This window comes from Ambystoma mexicanum, chromosome 3q (genome assembly GCF_040938575.1).
Source record: "Ambystoma mexicanum isolate Mex_15411 chromosome 3q, UKY_AmexF1_1, whole genome shotgun sequence".
Taxonomy (NCBI): domain Eukaryota; kingdom Metazoa; phylum Chordata; class Amphibia; order Caudata; family Ambystomatidae; genus Ambystoma; species Ambystoma mexicanum.
The window spans coordinates 378,399,890-378,425,060 of record NC_090926.1 but is presented as its reverse complement, the minus strand read 5'-3'; the positions used below and the strand labels follow the sequence as shown (position 1 = coordinate 378,425,060).

General features: G+C 45.3%; 1 protein-coding gene across 4 annotated transcripts in view; it reads right to left on the bottom strand.

Moving 5' to 3' along the window:
* Window positions 1-22,305, bottom strand: part of TNIP1 (TNFAIP3 interacting protein 1) — a 435,211-nt gene extending 412,906 nt beyond the window's left edge. For 2 of the 4 annotated variants that reach the window (XM_069654022.1, XM_069654024.1), the window contains exon 1: window positions 21,343-21,480. The gene's annotated coding sequence lies outside the window, so the exon portion shown is untranslated. Of the gene's footprint in view, window positions 1-21,342 lie in introns of all 4 variants that reach the window. The other 2 variants (XM_069654021.1, XM_069654025.1) reach the window with 2 other exon arrangements.
* Between the last annotated feature and the right edge of the window lie 2,866 nt (window positions 22,306-25,171).

Sequence of the window (25,171 nt, the reverse complement as noted above, 5' to 3'; positions counted from 1 at the left end):
CTCCTACTTTCCTCCTTGCACACCCTATGGTGCTCTCCGTTTCTCAAATCTTCTCTAACTGCTACTATCTCCTATCCTATCCCTCTCACTAAATCTGGAAGGAAGAAGTTCAAGAGGGACATCCTGGTCTCCAACCTCTTTGTCGTTCCCTCACCAGACCTATGGACCCCTCATATGGTCTTCGCTCTCTCTTCCATCGGTTCCCCATTATCGGTGGGAGGGCCTCTTTGCCTCCTTCCACTCCTACAAGTTCATCATTAATATCTACTTGAATGGCACCATCTTGGTCCAGGGCCCTCAGCCAAACCTCTTCTTCGATAGGCATCTCCTGCGTCTTCTTAATTTCCTTCCTTCTCCTGCTAGCACCTCTCTGGCTCCTCTGTCACCTCCATCTACCTTCCTCCTCCTCTCTGGCTACTATGCAACCTCCTGCTTCCACCTCTGCCCACTGTCGGGCCCCTGCACCTCCTCCGCAGGGTGTACCTCAAGCCTGTACCCCAACACAGAAGTCTTTCAAATGTGGCAGCCTGCTTCACGTCACTACTCTTACTCTTGCTCTGCTGTCAAACACTCCTCTGACATCTTCCACCTTCTCGAAGAACTTTACCTGGATATCCTCGCTCTCACCGAGACATTGTTCACAGCCAGCTCTGTCACGAGCTTTGACACTCTCCTCCCGGATGGCTACAAGATCCTCTCCACACCCAAAACCAACCGACCCGGAGAGTAACCTGACCTTTCCAGAGTGTGTCCTTGCTTCTGTCATTCCTACGCAGGCCTACTCCTCCTTTGAATGCCTGGTCTGTAGGCTCTCTCTCCCTCTCCTGGACTGCGAGACTTTCCCTTGGCCTCAATCCCAGGGATAATATCTCTCCAGCCCCGATATCTCTCCACTGGCTCCCATTGGCTGCAAGGATCAAGTTCAAGACCCTATGCATAGTCCACAAGGCTTTCTGGGCCAGTGGTCCGCACTACATTCAAATTTCTCTTCCAAAATACCTTCCCTCTCGGGCCCTTCGCTCCGCTACCTCAAACTCTCTGAGGGTTAGACTCTTCTCCAGGCAGAGAATGGAGTGGAGGGAGGCGGGGGTAGATCCCGCTCTACTGCAGTGGCCTCCCTCTGGAATGGCCACCATGCCCCGCTCAAACCCGAGTCGGACAACCTGAAGTTTCAGAGGCAGCTCAAGATTTATTTTTCTCCCTCTCCTCTGTCTCCCGCCCTCTCCCTCTCTCTTCCCATCCCCCTCTAACCCACCCATCTCCTGCGCAGACTGGTTGCTTGGCTACCCTCAGAGTCTACTGGGTACCAGGTTCCTCCATGATCAGTCTCATCTGCACTGGCTCCGGGCCTACGACGCACTTACAAATACCAACAGTCCCTTCCTGCTTGCACTTACCCAGAGTCGTGTTGCCCTGTCTGCACTTACTCAGAGCAACGCTGCCCTGATTGCGCTTCCCTCTTTCCTCTCCCTGGCACTTAACCCCCGCCCCCCTCTGCTTCGCCCCGCTGCACTTTACGTTGTTGCACTTGCATGGTTTGAATGACAAGGCCTAGTGTAGTGTAATGACATACATCAACTCTGGGGACATTTTAAGCAGAGCATGTGCTCCCGGATGCATCCAGTCAGGATAAGAATGTGCTTAAGAAGGGGCAAAGGTCCTCTCCTTGGAAAGCTTTAGCGCAATAGGTCAGTGTTCCAATAACCAGAATGGCACCGACTTCCAAGCACTAGACAAGTGAGCGGCAGTCTTGGGTTCCAACAGGGTAACCGCCTTGCAACCTCTGCGACGTTGCATTGAGTCGAGTGAATCCAGGATAAGCAGAAGAGTCCCGGGCATGTGGAAAAACGCTGAAACGTAAAATATCATAGAACAAACTAGACCTAGCCAACTCAATAAATGGATGGCAGGGTGAACCATCTGACCACCCAAGACCCTCTAGTCACAGAGACGAGGTTGCTTTATCCCCAGATGCAGAAGGCGTTTATCTGGAATGTAATGGTTTACAGGGCTTGCAGTATCGAGGCTTCAGGGTTGGGGCAGCAGTGCAAAGTCCAAGAGAAACAAAAAAGGGAAAGCGATGATGGTTGTCGTACCCCTTCCCAGTGTCCTTATACCAAGTAAAAAAACAGACCTATGAAAAACTGTCAGTTACTTTACTGATCTCACCACTACGATCTCCAGTTCAAAACAGCATGAAAATTAATGCAATCCACTGGAAAGTGCCTGCGCACACAAAGGAGTCCCAGCAACCCTCAAAAACCCAACCCTCCGCCACCCTCCCCTCCAAACTTCCCCCCCAAAGTGTACTTTGTGCCGCTTAGTCTAGAAAACAAATAGGGCTTCAGAACAGACGAGCCAGCATACAATCGATTTTGGTACATGGCAAATAAAGGGAATGCAATAGGAAATTAATTATCAAAATATAGTAGGGGGAAGGGGGATAGACTAGGAAAACTGTTTTTTAAAAGGTTACGTGAAATTTCCAGAAAAACGAAAATGACACTCGTTTTTACTACGGCTGCAAATGACAGACACGCTTTAAGCAATGGGGAAATCACTATAGAAAAATCGGTTTTCAGTTAAAATGACAGAGCAAGGAGATTACCCACAATAAGAAAATCGGTTTGGGTTCAAAATGACAGATGCAAACAGAAATTCGTTTTGTAAAAAACCATTTAAAACACACAGACAAATTTGTTTTTAGCTCATAAAGAAATTCATTATTTGGGGAAACGCTTTAAAACTATAAGAACTCGCAAGACTCTGAAGAGATAGTTTCGAATTCTAACTACCTTGAACCTGTGAAATAATGAGGAAATTAATTGATTTACTAAACAAAAATATACTAGGAATCTAGACAAGCAACTGGAGATTCTTCAAGGGAAATGACAGAAATGCATAGGCAAACGCAAAGGATTTTCACTGGGAACAATTGCTACAATGCACAGACAAGTGAACTATCTTTCAATGGGAAAATGACACAAAGAAGATAGGGGGTTTTTCCATGGGGGAATCTCTATGGCAATGCTGACGAAGAGATGGCTTATTTAATCTATTGCTGGGAATGTATATACTTACAGGGGAGGGCTTGATGGAAATCAAGGGAGCACTAGGGCATCATGGCAGGGACAATCAAAGGGTCAGTCAAGGTCTCTCTCTGTCCTCCAAAAAGGTCCCACTCCAGCTCCTGGCTTCACTCAAGATTTAGGCCCAACTCTACAAGCATGGTTCCAGATTTGGTAAGCTGCACACCTCAGATTTGGTAGGGCGAGTCCTGATTTGATGCAGAGTGACCTATTTATAAGGCAAGTGGCATCACTGATTTGTCATAGTTCTCACAAAATTGATAGGGCAGTGTTCAGAGCCTCTGCAGCCTTCACTCCGGTCATACTATTGTGCAGATGCTCAGCAATGACCACCAAATTATGGCTGTCCATTCCTGCAGTGAGATTCACCGCAGAATGCATGCTATCCAGACCCTAAAATGAGGTTCAGCTTGAGGCCTAATGCGGTCCACGTCCTCCAAGATTCTCGTCTTCAGATATTGCATTTTGGAGATGCCAATCAATTACCCAGAGTGAGGTTCAATAAGGACCTGAGGCTACCAATATCCTCCATGAGGTGCGCTGACAACCTAGTGATGTCCAGTCCTCTGGGTTTCACTGAAGGTGTAAGGTGCCCAGACCCAGAGATTCAATGTCGAAGTAGTGCTGTACAGATGCTCACGGAGGTTCATAGTCAAATTGGACATCTCCCTCTCGGGATACAAGATACATCTATTAACCACAACTAAAAAGAACCTACATAGAAATAACATTCTGAAAAGGGTTTAAATCTCTTACAAATCAAATTAAGTTCAGCTGGTTATAAATCATTTTTAACAAACGGCAGCATGCTATGAGAAAGTGTACTTGCCCGATTGGGTAAAATGTGCGCTTGTGGTGTGAAGGACCATTTAGACAACATTTGTGTCTTATGTAAATGGGAGACAAACGAATTTCTCAATTTTTCGATGCACAATACTCTAAATAAATTGAGTTGTGCACTTACAACCAATGTAGTGGTTGAAGACGGGGAGATACATTATCATTGCGACCAGGTTTGAGAAGAACTAGAGCAGCGGAGTTCTGATCCATAGGAAGGTTTGCAGCTAAGCACCGGGCAGACCAAGTTACACTGCATTATAATCATCTATACTTAAAGATTTTCAGTAGCTAGCGAGAAGCAAGGAGGCAAGAGAAATATTGTAAAAATCATAAAAAGGATGTCAACTGAAAAGGCAAGATTGTGTTCTTTAGCAATATGAAGAGTCACGGGCAACTACTAAGTTGTAAATCTAAGGGACTATGATAGGTAGCCACATTGGATTACACCAATGCCAATTCCTGCACTTGCGCAATCTCAATGTCACCTGGCCTAGTAGGATTGTTGTCCGTCTTCCCTCTGTTTCCCCTCCCTTGCCGTATCGCACCTTGAAACACTTGTGTATAGGTGCGTTATAAATGCCATATCATATCATATATAAACCACAGACTAAAAACACAGTTTCAGTAGGTTTGAAGATCAACCAGGTGCTTATTGCAAACAGACAGTCCTGCACCCAGAACTCCAAAAAAGAAGGAGACGAGGGAGAATCAGATTGCCTTCAATATGTAGCGAAAACTCCACATCACAAGTATTTGCGTAACAAGGCAGCCAAGGGGCTTCCATAGAGGTTAACAGCAATGAGATCACCAAACCCAGAGGAATACCACAAGCAATATGGGTGTCAGAACAAGCATGGTCCAGGCATGATTTAATCAAGGCATAAGCTCATCACCCACATAAAATGCAGAAGGGTTGTGTCGTTAACGGTGCCAACTGCTACAAGGGAATCAAGAAACAACAGACATCCTGCACAATTGTGAGGTTATCCATCCCCACTAGCATCACCCACTTAGTACTGCATCCGGGGCGTAGTCCTGCTTGAAAGTTATCCAGGAAACTACCCTCCTCAACAAAATTCTTGAGTTGTTGCCTGGATTTTCTCTAGAAGAGTCCAAGGATTTAGACATTGAGAAACATTTGCTAGATCGGCTATATCCAAGGATTTTATTTTTTTAAATAATAAAAAAGGCATCAACACTGCTGTTCAATGTGCTTGATCAAACCCCGTGGTAAGTGAGGGAGTGGCAATCTTTCTCAATTGACTCTAGAATACAATTTCTTTCCACCATTTTGGATAGTTGGATCACAAAGCCCTACACCAGGGGGCCCGGTTTTACCAATCCACAAGGAAATGTAACATAGGTGAAAAACAATGGGTAGCACAAACGCCGAGTTACGTCACTGTGGTGCTAGTGCCATGAAGACCCTAAGTGAGGTTCACTGAAGACCTAGCGTTCACCATACCCTCAGTGAGGTGCTCTGTAGTACACGTCAGGTGCCCAGCAAGATGTATTGCAGATAAAGGTTTTTCCAAACCCTCAGTAGAGTTTGCTGCTGGCATCGTTCTGCCCATAGCCTTGGTGAGGTTCGCTGCAGGCAAAGTTCTGCCTAGCCCGTTGTGAAGTTCCCTGCAAGTATAGTTCTGCCAAACCCGCGGCGAGGTTCACTGCAGACATAGTTCTGCTCATAACCGTGGTGACATTCCCTGCAGACAGTTCTGCCCAAATGCCCAGTGAAGTTCACTACAGACTTAGTGCTATCCAGACTGTAAATAGGTTCACTGCATAGCTGGTAGTGTTGAGGAAAAATAAGGACAAGTCGAAGAGGTTCCCAAGCATCCAGTGTACACTACACATAGTCATACTGTACCTGTCTCTGAGCTGGCAGACAGAGGGCTAATGTGGACCTACATAGCTTAAGAGCTGCATTCATCAAACGGATATCCTGCTACAAGGTTATCAGATCATTGGGTCAAACACAGTTTGGAGATGTGGCAAGCTAATAAGTAAAATCACTGAAGAGAGGAACCTTCCATCTACTTATAAACCTGTGAACGTAGATAAATGTCCCTGCAAAGATTCCAAGTATCCCTTCTGGGCAAGTGTGCTACCCGTAGCAAACGGTGATGGGCCACCTATCTACGTGAAATACAGAGAGAGAACGGTCCCTAGCTGCACTACCTGGTTTGTGAAAATCACCCACTCGTATATCACCAATGTAAAAATGATGGTTGAAGCTGGTCATAATATGCTTTATTCTTGACTGTTTTTCCACCATGTAGGAAAGACATTTAAAAACCTTTTTCTGCAAACATAGGAAAGGGGCTGCTATGTACTCCTATTCCACTATGTCTGCTCAGTCCTATTCCTAATATTAATAGTCATCTTCAATGAATGGATTTGCAAAGGAAGCAAGTGAGAAAGAACCTTCACTTGGAACTATTCTAAAATGGTAGTTTGCTGGGTGTACCTTATACATCCATTGGTATCATCAACCGGTTTCGGTGGGAAACACCAATTTTCACCACCTTCATCAGGACGGTAGATCAGTGTGAAGCCATGACCCTCCCTGCGTCTTGTTCAATTGCCAAAACAAAAATTCCACAGCAAAACGACTTCACACTGGATAGCACACACTCTGTTGGAGACAAACAAAAATAGAAAGACAAATGGTACTCTATTGAGGACAAAAACAACTATTGGAGGGTACACCGAACAACTACACGATTGCGAGTGCATCATAACAAAAGGAGAGAGTCACTTGCATTGCCAGATGTTTCAAAACTGACCAGTATGGTGCTTCGTTGGACGTCAACTGATAGATTGCAGGACGTGTCAGGCGGGGCATCACCGTGTGTCCCCATGACGAACAAGAACCACAAGTTTCATATTGTTGTGATAACTGGAAACATAGCTCTCAATATCACACACCCCGGAGCATTGGTATACATTTTTATCTGATGTATGGTTTCCTTATCTTTCAGTGCCTGGGAGTGAACGAGTCTATATAGTAAACTGCCTCACACTATCGTTAGTGTCAAAACAAACTATGGACAAGTTTAACTGCCAAAACCCTACTGCACGTCTCAGGGCTGCTCTCGTATCGACTTTCCTATGGCTGTGCGAATCGCTCTGCCGGAGCACGTAGAGGACGTGGCTACTCGTGATCGTCTGAAAACCAGCAAGGCATCTAATAGTGAGTCTATCTCTTTTAAGCTCAATGTTGGTGGGCATACAGTGTACTATTACGCTCTCTTGGCATGCCATATTCGCCCAATTCTTTACAAAAAACACGAAACTGAACCCTGTGGAACCAACATCCCCAGGGCACATAGATAACTCCTAAGTTGGTGAAAGGCAACATAAGCCCCTCCTGGGTTGGGCAATTTGTATGGGCCATATATTACTGCCTAATCACACTCCAGTCTGCATAGCCACTTTACAGACCACCATTATGTCCGCTTTGTAGCAAGCCAAGCAGTGTTCTTCAACTTCAAATATGGTATTGATGTTGTGGCTGAAGGACATGAGCCGAGTGTCATAACCACTCATCAATGCCATCTTGAACTTGTGTCTAGATCACTGGGCATTAGCTATGCCAAGCCTAGTGGCCTTGGGCTGGGTTTCCTGCTTCATAGCTAACCCCTTCTTAGAGTAGATCTGGATCATTCTACACTTGCCCATAGTGCAAGACAGACATATACAATTGTGATGTTTTATCTAACACACCAGTTTGGAGGCCACAGCTGTATCACTGTCTTATTCCATGGAGTACAATGATATTACAGCACACATGAGCTACAGAGTGGATAGATATTGCCAATCCCTTCATGGAGGCCTTCGTGTCGGTCTTCAATGTGAATATCCAATTTATTTTCTCTGAGCATGAGTAAACGGTGGATATCGCCCCTTCATTCGGGTAGTTTTCTTGCTCGATAATGGTCCACTTTAAATCTTTCTCCGAGTGTGTTTTTTTCTACAAAGTGCATGACCAATGGAGCTGTTATTTTCCTGGAGCGGATACAGGACTTGTGTTCCACAATCCTTTGTTTGATTTGTGTAGCTACCATGCCCACATAACGCAAGCCACATGGGCATGTGATCAGATGAACATTCAATTCATAAACGATTTTTGCACCCCCTGTGTTCTCCAGCCAAGATCTATGGATTTACTTTTGAGATATCGGAGGGGAGGTCGGGGGGGGGCAAACCGAGCATGTAGCACAGTGCATGGCCCGTGGTAGACACCATAGAGTGGTCTGTGTTGGTACTGCCTGTTGTGGTGCAGTCTGATGACTCTGCACTAGGTAGTCACTGAGATTCTTCTGTCTTTTTATGGCAAAACGTAGGAGACTGATGTTACTACTGCCCACGGTCAGAGGCGATTAATTTTCTTTTTCAGTTGGTTCACCAGAGGGGAAGTGCTTAGATCTGCTGTCAAATTTTCAGGAGAGTCACTTTGCTGATGCAAGGCGCTGTTGTGTGGTATGTTGCGTGTCCTTTTGCAGGCATGCCGGATAGTCTTCCTCAGACATCCTCAAGCTAATATTTGACAGAGCTGTTTTCCCTGCACTTCGTATCCTTGTCGATTGGAACAGTTCCTCCTGCACAGTAAGAAAGGTCCCAAAGGCAGATTCTCTTTGAAACTGCAGGAGTGATCTATCGAATTGAAGCAGGGAATTCAGATCAGTGGGGTTATAGTATACTGTAGTATGTAGTCTACCCTTGTGTACTGTCGCCCACAAGTACAGAAACAGTATCGCTTGTGTAATTTTGGTCATCGTGAAGTGTGAGTTGTTCATTTCATGTATTAAGCCACTGGTAGAAAAACTGAATTGGTTTTCATCTCCTTTAAAAACACATTAATCATCAATATACCTCTTCCATAGTTTGAGGTGTTGTGTATAGGGATTGTTGGCGCATGTGGTCATCCTCGAAGTCACTTGCATATAAATTGACTTGGCTGGGGGCAAATATAGGCCCCATTGCGGTGCCTGCGGCCTCTTGAAATAAATGGATCCTAAAAAGCAAAAAGTTTCTTAGTCAGTGCAATTTCTATGAACTGCAGGATCAGTTGAATCGGGACCTGTGGTGGAGGTGTGCACCCTTTCAGAGATTTTTGGATCACTACCAAATTTTCTTGCTGGGGTATTTTGGTATAAAGCGACTAGATAAAGTTACCAACCACTTTGTGTCATAGTCAAAGTTTTTCTTTAAGCAAGTTTAGCATGGCCATAGTGATGCAAGACCTACTTTTGCGTACCTCTCCTTTAGAAAGAACTCCACAAATTGGGATAACGGCTCAAGCAGCAAGCCGATCCTGGACACAATTGGTCTGCCCGGCAGGGGACTCAAACCCTTATGAGTTATGGGCAGTGCGTACATCATGGGGGTACGCGGAAAATGTGGCTTCAAACTCTGCTTCCTTTCCACTGATCCAGCCCTCTGTCAATGCCTCGTCCACAATTGGGTTAATCAAATTGCACAGTACTTGTGTGGGTGCTGTTGCTAGTTCAGTGTTACAATCCCTGTCCTGTATTAAGTCACAGACCATCTTGGGATAATCCGCTGTATTCATTACAACCACAGCTCCTCCCTTATCTGCAGGTTTTATAAAAAACAACGCTATAAGTGCTGTTCTCTGTTCTCTACTACAGTCGTGGTTTCCAGTTCACCTCGAACTTCTCTAATGATTTGAGTAGAGCTTTTTCAAATGTCAATGATTCAGCCGTTACATTACATGCCGGAGGGTAAAATATGTAGGGGTTATGTAGACCTGTGACATCTGTTCTAGATATATCGTCACTACTCCCAAAATGTTGTTTAAGTCTGATTTTTCTCATCAATTTCACCACTTCAATCCTAGTTATAAATGGGTCGTGGCATGCCGTAGGCATGAATGAAAGGCCTTTTGGTAGTACACTCACCTCAGTACTATCAAGCTCATACTGGAAAGGTTCACTGCTAGTAATTCTGTAGCGGGAAGCGGCCTTTCCCCTCTCCTCTGCGTGACCCGTGGGGAATCGGTCTGCCATATGCCTCGCGCTCAGCCCCCTCTGTCGTAAAAAAGGGGCAGTGGGATTCTGCTAGTTATTTTGGTCACCTGGATCATCCTGAAAGTGTACACTGCGTTTGCCAAGCCTACCTCTACTTACAGCCTATTCCTGGTTAGATGTACTGGCTCCATTTCTTCCTCCGAGCCATTTCTAGAAAAGCTCCAACTCCCAGGGTTAGGGTATTTTCTAGATCTCTTGTTACTAGATGTTCTATACCCTCCCCGGTAGTTGCCTTTAGCCTGTTCCTGTTGGTGCACTTCTGTATAGTAGGCGTCTGTGGTGTATGGGTATATCCTCTTGTGTGAGAAAGCAGCTGTGTCTTTTTTAAACTTCTAGATTTTCTTTGTCAAGTTGAACTCTTTAAATTCCTTAAGAACAGCATGCAGTTGCTCCAACTTTTCCTTAAAACTCTCTAGCACCACCTTAACCTTCAATTCATCTTGTTTCTGCAAGATTTGACCTACAAGGTCCTCGGATACTTTTTTGCTGTGTTAATTATGAGGATCAACCAATCCCACGTACACCTATTGGCTATGAATGATCAGTCTTTTCTAAACTGAAGATTTTCAAGAAATATTCTGGGCCCTATAGGCATAATCAAGCCATTGGGGGCCGTATGTGAACGTAGATATTCCGTCATGAGAGCGCCTTGAAGTTCAGCCCTCGTCAGGCGGTTTCTCAATGCTTCAAGTTCATTGCACTTATCACCCTATATGATGGTTTGAGGTATAGTGGTAGTGCCTAATAAGGAAGGAGATGCAAGGATTCCTGCTACAAGTTCCTCGGCAAATGCCAGATAGTTCGTATCAGACATCACTGAGCTTCGCTCTCTCCTAAAGTATAGTCATGACCCCTCAATGCATTTACTGTTGATGGTCACCAGGGTGAACTGGCTGAAGAGACCAAACCAATAGGCCTGTTGGGAAAAAGCTTATTTCCTCTCTAGCTAGTACGTAAATCAGCACGAAAGGAAAAATGGTTTGACAGGCGGAGTGGGGTGCTACGAGAAGGGTAGTATGGCAGCACAGACTGACACACTTGGGGCAACAAACAAATCTATCGCTACGGGTCGCTAGAAGCAATTCACAGGGGCTGCTAGGCAGTTTATAGGTGCAATTCACAGTGGGGTGGCTGGCAGGCAGGCCACAGAAGCAATGCGCTGTATGAGGTCAAAGGTTTGGCGAGGGCTGGAATCAAACATTTAGTGTGGGCCCCTTACTACTTTTGGCACTGTAGCAACAGGGCAGCACCACCACCACACCACCAACAGGAAAGGTGGGAACTCTCCTTTATGGAGGAACCTCAATTTGGTTTGTTATTATGACTGCAAATAAAACAAAGCCACTTAAAATGCAATAATCAAGGGACATGCTACTCGCTACATATAAAATGTCAAATCAATACAACAGTAACCAGTTCCTATGGAGAATACCATGGAGTCTAATGTGTGTTTCCATGGTAATGTAGAAGATGGCAAAAACACACATGCCACCAAAGGGAGCCAGTGAAAACCATTTGGAACTCGTTGGCAAAGATTTCCACAAAGATACAATGTGGGCCAGTCTCTCAAAAAGGTTTCACTCGAGAGCCACGAGTATATCACTGTAAGGCATCAAGCATAGTCTATAAGCAGTCCCGTGCACCCTTGCCAAGCCCACGAAGCACCGCCTTTCTGAGAGGACACATCTTGTTTTGCCAGGTAAGAGTCCTTCTAAGCCATACTTCTTTACGTTGTGCCAAATTATCGTCTGCACCCCGTAATGATTGCCTTAGAGGCAGATCTAGCTCATTTGGACTCAAATATCCCCAATGCTCACTCAAAAAAAAAAAAAAAAATAATAAAAAAAAAATAAACTCTTTTGGTCTCTTTTGCTGCTTTCTTTTGGCAAACTGATTGGCACATTTATATAGTGCACTCATTCTGGATGTTCTCCAGGTGCTGAACCTTCAACTGCCTATGTGAATAAATGGGTTTTCATCCGGACTTGAACAGTGAGAGGGATTTACCCGAATGCCTAGAGAGGGGCAGAGATTTAGTTATTGTTATAGTTGCCTTTCGTTCAAACAAACTTTTACAACTGTACATTTATCTTTCGCATAAAATAACCTTAAAAATAGATAAATATAGTTCATCATTATCCATGTCACTTATCACATGTATTATTTTACACATGTCATTCATTCAACTATTTATCAGTTCATGTTCAACAGTACTTATTACTGCTAAAATTATTTTACACTAATTCACTGCAAACTTTCCAATAGGTTTTCGTAAACTACATACTATTAGCATAACATTTTGTTTAAATTCTATCACATTACCGAGGGTTAGCCCAATGTTCTACACCTCCTTATACTCTAAAGAATAATCTGCATGGGAAGGTAGATTACATAAAGTGCAAAGTGCTTTAATTCTTCATCTGATTTGATTCACATATTGGGGGTTCAAAATTGATTCGGCTATAGTCCACACACTCTACAAAGCAATATGCATAGATTCAGACAGTGTATTTAAACAATAATACCAAAAATGTATGTTGGATATGGTGGCATATTGATATACATATCGTCCACACATATACTTATATAGGGAACAAGCATTGGACACTCAGTTAAGATATGTCTGACTGTCTCCAGATTACCCGCTATTTTACAGATCCAACAATGCCGTTGATTTATAGCTAGTTTCCACTGAGTACCTAAGTAGCTCTTACTAGCAGTTGGTTCGTCCTCATCAATAACCAAAATCTGCATACTGCTGGACTGGGACATCGTATTAGATACTTGTGTGGACAATACCCTCTAGCTGATGGTAACAGACTGCCCATAAGGCTAAAGTTGTTTTCCCATTCTTTTTTCTGTAATCTCTTTTCAAAAGCCATTTTGATGGCTTTATATCGACCACAACAAGAGCGATCAGCGGACCAATTTAATTCTGTATATAGATCTATGCACAGAGCGTCATGTATTAGGAGCTTTGGTTTTTATTTAGCTGGATTATGTTTTTACCCATAATACTTAACATCTGGCTCACCGGATGGCACAATGCTTTCAACGGGAGAAGGCCTCTTTGTTGCTGAATAATGGCTTTAAGGGATGTCAATCCAAATTCTACTCTGATATATTGGATACGGCAAGATGGTGGGAGACCCAATATGGTTCGTCAAAAGTGGCCTTCTATTTTGTCTAACCAGGATAGATTTTTAATCGTTAGAGCCTCTAACCCGTAGGCCAGTACAGGGACAAACCACTGTGTGTATAACATCATTATGCCCTTCAAAGAGTAGCCTGCATAAAGTAATACAAAACTACGTACAAAGTTATTTACTTAGCACGGGGGTCTTTCTTACAATTAGTGGTCAATATCCTTCTTTGCTGTCCATATCTACTCCCAAATATTTATAGGAGTCAGTGTATTCAAGGATTCCCTTAATACCATTTTAGGTCTATTCACTTTACTTGATGTGAGCAGCAATCATGCTATGTTCATGCCTTTGAAAGTGTTGTCTACAATGACTAGGTCAACAGCATACAATAATGCTGTGCCCTTTGTCGTTTAATATTTAACAGGGCAATTTGCATGGTTTTCAAGTCGTCTAATTAATTGTGCTATATAAAGATTGAAAAGTAGGGCCGCTAATAGGCATCCTTGTTTAACTCCTTTGTTGATTTTAAACGGTCTGGATAACCGCCCTTCGTTGTCAAGGCGTATACGAACAGTGTAATTAGTGTGTAACTTCATCAGTATCTCGAATAGCCATTTACGGAACTTCAGCTCAGACAAGATTTCCCATAGCTTCTTCGATTAACCCCATCGAAAGCTAAGCTGAAGTCCACAAATGTTACATAGACAGAAGGATTTGGACCATTTTTCGCTCTTGTTATAATAGCATCAAGGAGACGTATATTGTACAAGGTACTGGAGCCAGTACAAAATCCTGACTGAAATGGATGTAATAGATGGTTAGCGTCGGACCAGCTTTGCAGGTGGTCCAACATGCAGTGAACACTTTACTGGTGGTATCTAGTAAAGATAGTATCCGATAGTTTTCGGGCATAGTTCTAGTACCAGCTTTAAATACGGGTATTAAAATAGAATTAGTCCTGGAGACGGGGATTTGCGTTTCCTTGCAAACCTTTTTGCATAGCATATATAATATTTCGCGCCAACTAATACGGTCATATTTAATGACTATAGATGCTAACCCGATTGTGCCTGGTGCTCTCGAATTTTTAAGCTTACTAATAATTCTTTTGATGTCTCTCCTGGAGAACTTCAACGGCCATTCATCCGAGGTATCTCCCGCTTTGGAAACTTGAGTTCTTCGTACATGATATTCGTAAGGTATTCCACCCATATATCTTCACTAATTGCATTTAGGGGTTGTGGAAGTGAGTTACCTCTAACTTCGTTTAGCATATACCCCACCGATCTGGTGTCTCCTCCTTGCAAAATGCCTATCATCTTTTGCCATTTCATATTTATTTTCTCACGTTTTTTTACTTTTACACCAGCCCCTATATTTGTTATTCCGTTTTTTCCTTTGTTGTGTGTATGCATTCATTGGAAGAAGCTGCTTTTTTAGAAGTTCCCTATGGTGGATTCGCCTTTCCATAAGCATCTCTCCATTATAAGATATGTTACAATTTTTTTTCACAGAAGCAACGATTGGAGTGCCACAAACTGAGGCTACTTCCATTGTAGTTTTCTTGATCAATGTCATCACATGTCATGCTATTAATATCCAGTTCGAAATTTTCAATTGACAGATTTTTTGACATTGTCTTAATTTTTTGAACATTCCATTTAACTCTGGTCCCACTATGTTACCCCAATGTTTGTGGGACCCCTCTCCTTGTATTCTGGGTTAGGTATGTTTACTTTAGCATAACTAAGTGAGTGGTCACTATATGGCATAAGAATCACTTCAAAATCAATTACTTGTAAGTGCTGGCATATTTCCGCAGATATTATCCAATGTGGCAGATTTACTGCAACTATTCCATCTACATTTCCCTGGAGTATCACCTAAGGTTCTCCCATTGAGCGACCACATCTGCCAGTCAATCAAAAAAAAAAAAAAGAATGTAACCATACCATCCCCCCATCCCCCCATCGTTACGCTTAGATTTATCCATCACATTAGTTACTGCTATATTGTCAAAAATTACTTTCATTGAGGATACCCCACACTGTGCGTTAAAATCGCCGCCAAGGATTATCATTTTGTTACCCTCTTGTATGAGCCATTCTGTCATTATTAAATCTATGGACTCAAGTATCTCCTTCATGCAATCTCTAATAGGGGATCAAATATATTAATAATTAATATATTAGGGGCAGCTGACCAATTTTTGGCTTTTATTTGTATGGCTAGTACATGATCGGGAGCATATTGAGATGGAATTTCACTAGCTTTGAAGTCATGACTTACCCCAATTATCAAACCACCATATGGCCTACCCTTTACTCCTTTTTTTACATTACGTTGGAATATACAGTGGGTATTGATGTGATAATCCTTAAGTAGCCACATCCCTTGCAATAAAAATATGGTGAATTTTATATGAGGTAATCGAGGGAGGCTCCTAGTCTGAGAAGGTGAGCATGGCCTCTCATGTTTCAGGATGCAATCATACTCTCTTCATGGTTGCGCCATTGCCATCTGTCCCAGCAATTTCTTTAACCATTTCCACCCAGCTTGATTTTCGCTGATGGTTTCGGCTTGCACGGGGGGCTTGTTTAGGACTGGAAGTGCCACAATGTTTACATTGATGAGAAGTAGTCGACTCTGGGATCCCTTTATCTAGTTTGTATCCAAGAAAGTCTAAGGACTCTTCTTGGGACCGAATCAGGGAGGCTGTTGTGTGAAGAACACAATGGATTAATGTTATGGCTCCGAATTCATGCTTCACTGGCTGGATAAATTCAAAGTCACAGGACTTTAATATTCGAAGTGCCAGTATTTTAGTAAATAGCTAGACCAATATAGATCCGTTTGTCGTTTTTTGTTCCCTTAACTACTCTTTCACCAATAGTTACCACTCCGTTATATATGGTGGGCACTTATGATCATTGGCTAGATTTTTAACATCTCCTTCTGCTTCAGATATCACCTTTATATTTATGCTTTCATTTACCGCTCTTGCATTATCCTTTTTTCCAAACTCAAGGACCGTCTGGTCTTTCAAAGGTAAATTGTCCTTGTGGATTTAGTATCGCTTGTCTTACTGTCGTGGATTTAGTATCGCTTGTCTTACTGTCATGTATCAGCCAGCTTGTTAGTGTTCCTATTTTCTGAGATTGCCTTTTTTTCCTACGATTTTCCTGCTTTCATAGTCGTCTGGATTTGCATTTGGGGCACTCCTCGAGGTAGTGGTGGAGTTTAGTGGTTGACTATGTCCTTGTATTACATCCTTGATGCAGATTGGTACAATTGATTTTTCAATGTGTTGTTTCATTTTTTTTGCCCGTCTTATTCGCTTGCGTGTGGGATACGATAATGGAGACTTATGTTATAAGGATTACGGATTACGTGATTCATCATGATTCGCAATGGGTGGATCTCCTACTTGAACATGCTTTATACCTCTAGATGCCTCCTTCAGTTCATTTTCAACATTTGGTGTTAGTAGGTCTTTATGTTGAAGGATAAGCGACTCCAACATCTCGCTATTTTTTTCCGATTGGTAATATATTTGGTCACATAGTTTTATTAGGATTTTCAATGCAAAATGCATTAAACTAATCGATGGTATCGAGTTATTCTCTACCGTGGCCCCTTCTTATTCTTTAACAGTGTTCGGGGTCCTGGAAGCTGCACTTCTCTAGCTTAAATTGATCACTTCATTATGTAATGATGTCACGGAAGACTGGTGACATTTGGGAGCCGACATGGGAAATAAACAAGGCGTGCTAGATAGGCGAGGGTCTAATATTATGACAGGATAACTCCTGCCTACGAATAGCAGATTTGTCATTTAAATATTCAACTCGAGCTTCCTCCACTTCGACTGCCACTCTGTTTGATCCGCATAAGCAGTGGCAGAGAGTTATCAGAGATAGCCCCTGTGGAAGTTGTGGGTGACATACTGATATTCGCATTCGCTTTTGAAGTGCGATTTCCGCAACCACCCTAGGTAAGGCTATATTCAGCAGGTTACCCGGCTCCTCATTGCCCGGTTTTAAAAAAGTCGCTGATCTGACCGGGGGCTCTTATTATATGTGGCTTTGTGGTTTTAAATGCATGTTTACCCAGGGTTTTATTCATTTTGCCACATTTCCCATTATTAGAGGCATCTCGTTCTTCTCGTTGATAGCCCAAACATTTGCCATATGGCTTAGATTTTCAAAGATTGGAATGTTTAGTTTTACTCATAGCTTTGCCAGGCATAATTTCAGACAGCGCTGCAGCCGCTTACCTCCAGTAATTGGTAACAGTCATTTCAAAGGATCTTGGTCGGCTCGCAGGCAGGTGTTGATTAGCACTTTGCTTTTCTTTACCACGCCAAAGGACGAGGAGTATAAGTTTAAAAGATACATAGCCGCCGCTGTCCGCCGAACACAGCCAACCACACTCTGCCTCACACTCCGCTTCACGCTTGGCATGGGCGGCTATGAGGATAAAGAGTTGGCGATTCCTTGCCTGACATCCAGCCAGTAGAAAGAGTAGAAAGACTACTCGCACAATTGCAGATGCAATATCAGACAGAGCTCGGGTAAATGTACACCGCCAGACACACTCTGCCTCACACTCCGCTTCCAATTTCCAAATTTTAGCAGCCTGGACTGAAAGCCCTCTACCACCTTTAGAACATACGACCAAGGAAGGGATGTGCAAAAAGATGTTTGATTTACACTTCAAAGACCTTTCTCCGGCACATACGAGATGACTTTGTAAGAAAGATAGGCCAGGGAGTGGACAGATTTCACAGCAAGGCAATTCAGAAAATCACTATGGCGTTCACGTCTAACCAATGCAGAGACTTTGGCAGCAGAGAAGTAATAGAGTTTACCTAAACCACAGATAAGAGCGGCACTAAAGGCTTTGGAGTTTAACAATGAAGGGCCAAGATGGGCCCACATAAAAAGCATTGCAATAATCAAGTCCATCGTTGATTAAAAGGAACCAACCACTAGTTTCCCCAAGTGATACTAATTGCAAAGGCACACTTTTTCTTAGTTTCCTTAGCTCAGGGCTCTGCAACCTATGCTTCGCCAGATGTTTTTGACTACAACTCCCTAACAGTTAGGGGCCATCTGGACACGTAACGACTAATGACAAGATAGGGTGTCAAAGGCGGTAGATAGTGTGTCTACACAATTTAAACCTTGCTAACAAAGACTTATATGAAGGTATCTGGATCTATAAATCTAGCCTTCATAAATACTATTTTCTTAGTTACCTCAGAAGGGCTGTTTTCTTTCCACACTTGTAATTTATGTATCTATGTTTTAGTTTATATGATGTTGTAAGGTAATACTGAATGTTAATATCTGTTTTCATACATTTTAATAAAAATGTGAATACAAAAAAAAGAAAAGGCGGTAGACAGATTCTGCACCTCATGACCTGCATCAACATCAGCCCAAAACCCCAGAAAGTGTTACTTGACCTCGATGGGGCAAAGCTAGATTGTAATGGGGACAAGCATTGTATAGAGTAAACGCTGAAGCTGCTGGACTACCAGTTTTACATCACCGTAGAAAAGATCGGAAGATTAGTTCAGAAGTTGGCTAATATTTAAAAGGTCTAGACAGGGTTTCTTCTAAAGTGCCAAATGGTTCGGGCACCATAACTGAAACATAATACGATTAAAGCTACTGACCACAGACAATAAGATTCCTCTGCCTATGCAAGGATGGCGCTTAAGGTTATTGGCAGATTAGCGCCATTGCCACCCTTATTCCTGCGGGAGTGGCTGACACGCTTGGAATCCTTTGCTATGGCGTGGAGGGTTCCGTGTCTAAATGAAAATAAGGATCTCATAGAGAACAAGTGCCACAGGAAAAGCCGATGTGTATTAGAGCCTCTGCCACTCTGGGATTCGGGGAGAAATAAAGCTTTTCCAGCAACTTCCTGTGGAAAGGTGCCCTCCAAGCTGCGCATTATGGAAGAATCACCACAGGCGATGAAGGCAGCCGTGCCTCTAGCAACACCAAAACAAGTGACATTGCCAATGCTCCTTCGGTTTTGGTTCCCGCCTTTTCCATTCTCATAGCCAAACTACGGAACTGGATTCTGAAGGAAATCAGGACGACGGAAGACCATCTTAACTTCTAGAAAGGGCCAAAAACCTGGTCACTCGAAATATAGGAAAAATACACTTCTCAGATTTCCAAGTTAAACAGGGCTGTATGGTCTTCCCATGTCTGTGTCCGTGTGTCGCCCTGTTCCCTGCCATCCTGTTCACGTGCCTGGTCTCGGGCGCTTTAAAGATAACCATCATATCACATCACTACGCTTACTCTCCATTTTACACCATCATTCAACTAGAACACAGCTATACCACCGACTAATCGGCCTAGCTGTTCACATACGAATACTACCCCACGAACACCTTATCACCCTAATAAAACTCTGCTAGCTGAGCACATTCCGGCCTAGCTGCTCACATACCCGTCCTTCAGGCCTAACGCCGCCAGAGTCCAGTATGGGTGTCCACCCACCAGACACCAGACTGCACACATCCAACTGATATCTCCAGCACCGAACCAAACGCTGGGATGCAACTACCATCCGGCAACTACACCTGCTGCACACATATCTGGTGCACCCTACGACTCCACCTCTCTCTACTGACGTGAACTACGGTTCCCGAGGGCGTTCAACCTACCAGCGCTTTGAGTTCATACCAATGATATATAGAGCGCTATATAAATGCCAATTAACATAACATAGGGAAACTTGAAAGCTCTGGTAAAAAAAATAATGTTATAATAGATTGTTTAACCTGTGGGGGCAGAATGCAACTTGCCTGTCATCGATTTGTGTTGTCTTTCGGCGAACAACCCCCCAGTGAATCGCCCCCAACAACAAACATTGCAGCCTTTTCTGTGAAAAAACGGGGGCTCATAAGTAAACCTGACAATATAGATTATAACAACATGTTAGCTTCACTTTTAGAGGAGAAACAGACCCCAACGGACAATGCATATTTTCAAAAGTGAATGCAGTCAAACAGGTGATTTGAATAATTAGAAATGCATCTGTGGTCTTGTGCAAAGTGGATGGGCACACACACACTGAATAAAGATTTGAGAAGTTAAACTTAATGAATCAATACTGTCATACTTGCAGATTTTAACAGAGGTAACAGCTTAATTTCTAAATGAAAATGAGACCCCCTCATTTAAAATCCCGATTTAAGCTTATGGGGCTGCACTTGCAGCTTCGCGACACTGTATTGTGCCTCCTGCAGTTTGATGTGTGTAGGATGGCCTGCCTATGCTATGTGCCCCGTTCATTAAAAGAAAGCTACACATGTACGAGAGGCGGCACAAAGTACAAGCAGATCCAGGTGCCGTGTCTTTTTTGGCACAGAACACCAACGCAAGAAAAAAACAGTACTGGTAATGGCAACAGTGTGGACTTTTGTGTAAGCAAGGAAAAGCCACTGCTGTAGTGGCATTAACTGGATAATTAGCAGGTGCAAAATAGAGTACTTGGGCATCTAATAGCAGTAGCTGGCAAACGCGTAATACTTATACATAAGCGGTTGGCATTGCCAATGCATGTTTTTTTACAGGACTTCAGTGAAGTACACACATAGTGCTTATACATTGAATGGCTGAAGGCAGGCCTGCTTAAGAAATGCTTTATAACACCCGTAGCCCGTTTACAGCTCCAATGAAGTCATTAACTCCTAGAAGACTGCTTTGAAAAAGCACTGGCATGCTGTGCAATGTTGGATAGTAAGGCTTGATTAAAAGCGTACTCAAAGAGTTCCCATGAAGAGGCGGGGGGGGGGGGGGGGGGGGGGGTGCAGGAGCCGAGTGGGAATGGCCAAAAGAACACCTCATATGTCATTTCTCCAATGGTTTCGGCTTATAGGTGGCGCTAACAGCAAAACCTAAAATGCTCACATCACCCTACCAGCATGGCCTCCTTCAAGGAGACCTGAGACAATTGCACACCGAACGCTACGGCCCTGGAAAGTAGGGGGAGCAGACAATGCACAGCAGAGGAAGCGGGCAGCCCCCAGGGGGTATGCACATGCTGTGACGGTGAAACTATATATTTTGCAGGGGTTAGACAGGCGGACTTAACACATCCCACCCATGGCGGAGAGGCAGGCTGACAGCACGCCCGAAAAAGGGAATACGAAGTTTTGGGGGGGGGGGGATCTGCACTTACCAAAATCTTCAGAGGACGCCTTCCTCGGTGTCCCTGGCAGTTTCCACCAGAGCAGACACTGGCTTCCCCGCAGCTCCAGAGTGTGTTTTCCTCCCTCACCGAGCCGACATCATCACTTCCTCCTTCTGTCGATCGCCACCCCTCGCCCCTCCTCTGGGGGAATTTCCCAGTGGCTTGCGATTGGCGGCCCCGGTTGCAAAACAATGCTATGCACGATGACAAAAAGAGGAATTGGATAGCAGGACTCGTAGAGGTAGGATGAGTCGTGCTCGTAGAGCACCTGTAAGGCGTAATTCGTGTCTACCTTTCTACGTCGTATGTTTAAACGTACCTGGTTTCCAAAACCCCGCCAAGTGTATGCTGGGATGTATAGTTCTTTTGCGAAATCCACTTAGCAGATTAGTTACAACTTTGCAATCATTGACCATTCTTACACCAGAGAGGTTCGATTAGGTTTGAAGGTCAGAGTTCATATGTCCAAGACACGCACTTATTCCGGCAATGTTTTTTTCGGATTACACTCTTCGGGCCAGGGTAGGAAAGGCCATCTGCCTAGTCACAAACTTCCGGTGTGGGTATCTTTATTTTTTGCGAACACGTGTGGTGTCCACAGTTCTGTCCACTCCGCATTCACGAGGCATATGTTGGGGGTCGCCGGCCATGGTCATCCGGCGGGCGGCCCCGGGCGCTGTCTATGCTAGCGCCGGGGAGTCCCACTATGTGTGGGGGTGGGGGCCTGCCATGGACATCCGGCATGGCCCCAGGTGCCAGGGCCTCTGGTACCCTGGCGTGGGGTCACAGCCTGCCAGGCCTCTGACCGAGGGGACCTCGACTGCCATCCTGGCAGGCGAGTCCCTCAGTGTCTGGGCGTGCAGGCCTGCGCCTCCACGTGTAGGCCTGGGGCCTACATGGATAATGAGACACGGACTCAGTCGTTCCTCTTTGGGAGTCTGCAGCCGCTCTGTCTCACGTGCCTGCAAGAGCTCCTTTTATTACATTGGGCCATGACACCGTCATGGCCCATCTTAAAGGGGAAATACACATGGGAGGGACACATCCCCTTAAAGGGGCAATACACTTGGGAGGGTCCCACCTAACACTCCTCCTTTTTCATAACGAACAAACAAACGTTGCTATCCCACACATGCGTCCCACCCGCTTCAGAACAACAAACTACTTATCACTCCAAACTTACAGAATAGACCAACCATGGGATATGCCACGGACCCATAGATCGCTAACTCCAACAGTTACAAACATAACATATACTAACCCATTTCTAAACACACTCAATAGATGACCGTCATGGACAGTGAGCGGCCGGAGGAATAGAGGCAGCTCTCCCACAGCTTGCACAACCCTTTATTAACCTGGGGTTCGGCACGGCCACTACACAACACCTCATGACTGCGGGATCACAGTCTCACCTTATTATTCTTTACTAAGACCACTTAACACATGAGGTTACTATGCAGGTTCACAGCATCAAAACACACCGGATTACTGAGTCCTCTTTAAGCAACTGCAGGGCAGCAGGAGACCAGTTCATCTTCCATCAGCACCCGTTTAGGGGTCACTCCCCGAGTCCAGGCCCATGGATGGTACATTTCACGGCCGGCAAGGCCACACCTGGCGGGTACCGGGGCCACCTCGGCCTCGTCTCCTGATGTGCAGAGCCGGGCAGCGAGACGCAGGTGTCAGGGCGTCCAGGCTGCTCCCTGTGCTGTGGGTCGGGCACGGGTGACAGGACATCACTCACCCCTTCTGTGTGATGCTCCCCCAGTCAGGAGTGTCTCTTTCCTCCTGGGGCCGCAGGAGGGCGCACGAGCACTCAGGATGAGCCGCAACCCATACCCCGTCTGCTGCACCACTTCTGGGTGGTGGTTTGGTCGGACACCATTTGTTGGCTGAGTTCGGGGGCTGGCAGGTACCTCCCCCAAGGCCACGCTGGACTCGCCTTGTGACGACATGGCATGAGGGGCGACAACCGTGGCAGGTAGTTGAGGACCCTTTTGTGGCTCGGTGCCAAAGCCACCTGTGGGACAGGCAGGGTATCCGTGGCGGTCCAGTATTAGGTTTGCCTGCTGCTTAGGTCTCTCCACAGCAGTGGGAGCGTCCTCGGGTTCCCAGATGGTACAGAGCACCCGTGGTCCAGTGCCTGGGGCCTTCACAAATGACCAGTCCTGCGCATGCAGCACCTTTTATGGTGACCCGTTGCTGCCTTCAGTGTGCAGAGTCCGTCCTTTCCTTTATTTCGACCCGGAGGCCCGGCACATCAATGTCCCCTTCAGTTCCGGTGGAACGGGCAGCGTCTTGCTTCCTGGTCCAGATGACCAGGGCTCCTCAATGTCCTTGTGCTAACATAGAACACTTTTCAGTTGGAGTGGCAGGGCTCTTTCTCTGCCACCCATGCTTGGGGAGTATAGGGGGGAAAAACTGCATGCCTCGGTGTAGATGTGGGGATAGGGAGTCACAACAGACGTGAAGCAGTCGACAGTCGATTGGCGCGTGATAGCTTCTGACCACTTGGGTTTTCACACTCCGAAACCAACATCTGAGTGCCCATGTGCATTGGCCACGGAAGGTTGTTTCTCCTTTGCTGCTGGAGCTACCCACAGTATCTGGCAGCAACTAACACAGCCCCCCCTAGAGGTCCTCGTGACCCCAGTCCCCTTACTGATGTGCTAGGGCTTTCAACGACCACCTCTTATTAGCTGCGGCATAGATATGCTGGGGCAAAAGCACAGTCCTTGCCCCTGAACCCTGAAGTGGCAAAACGAAGAGTGTCCCATCATGCAGCGACCTGCCTTCATGCCGTGGGATATGCTTGAGGGTGCCCCAGTGGAGAGCGCTTCAGCTCAGTTGGCAGACGTGGGTGGCCCACGGTCTACCACAGCAGGAACTCAGTGTTGCCAATCCAGCCCACAAGGGAGGGTGCTTTGGTGGGATGTCTGGCACCAACTGCCCATTTAGGACTCCTCCAGCCCCTCTGAGCCTTGACAAGTTGTAGAGAACTGCGCGCCTCCAGGATGCGGCAGAGCGTGCCAGCTGGATCAGCTATTGGCAGCATTTATTTATTTATTTATTTTTCCACGCTACAGCCGGGGTTCCTTCTGTTTGATGCACACACCTCTAACTGTCCTTTAAGACTTCACTGCACAGGCAGCCAGTAGACCGGGAGTGTCGGCACCGCAGGGTGCATGCTTGGGGCCAGTTGTTTTTCTGTTCTTTTGAGATTTGCTCCCAAGTTCACAGCAGGAGACGAATGACGAAGGCACTGTTGGGCTGGCGTTACACTGACCTTGAAGATAGTTTTGTTTCTTAGTAGTGGCCATCCGAATACTCCTCTGACTAGCAATGCGACATGCGTTGGTGCTGATGGATGGCCCTTTTCGATCCTTCTTTGCCTCTGTTGTGACCCATGGCACTTCATTATTCTGCGCTGGTGGGGCTCAGGATAACTGTGAGGGCCATGTGCTTCTGTTTGCAAAATGCCAACCTAGAGCGCCGCATCTTGTCACCACCGGGCATAAACCTGTGTCCAACCTCTGACATGGAGCCGCCAGGCACTTTACTGCTGATGGTCCCGGGACATGGAGGGGCAGCAGGCTCTTTGTTGGTGTTTCATTTAGCTCTGACACAGAGCTGTTCATTTCCACGCCTGCCCTGGGACCTTTACAGGGACTTCAGCAGGGCAGCACGCTGGAGGATCCTGCCGCCGCCCTGTTTTCACTTCGGTTTGAAGCACGGTTTTCTTTTTTTTTTTCCTGTTCACTGGCGGCTGCCCAGGACATAATTCTCTCCCCTGGGGCAGCACGACTTCTTCCCC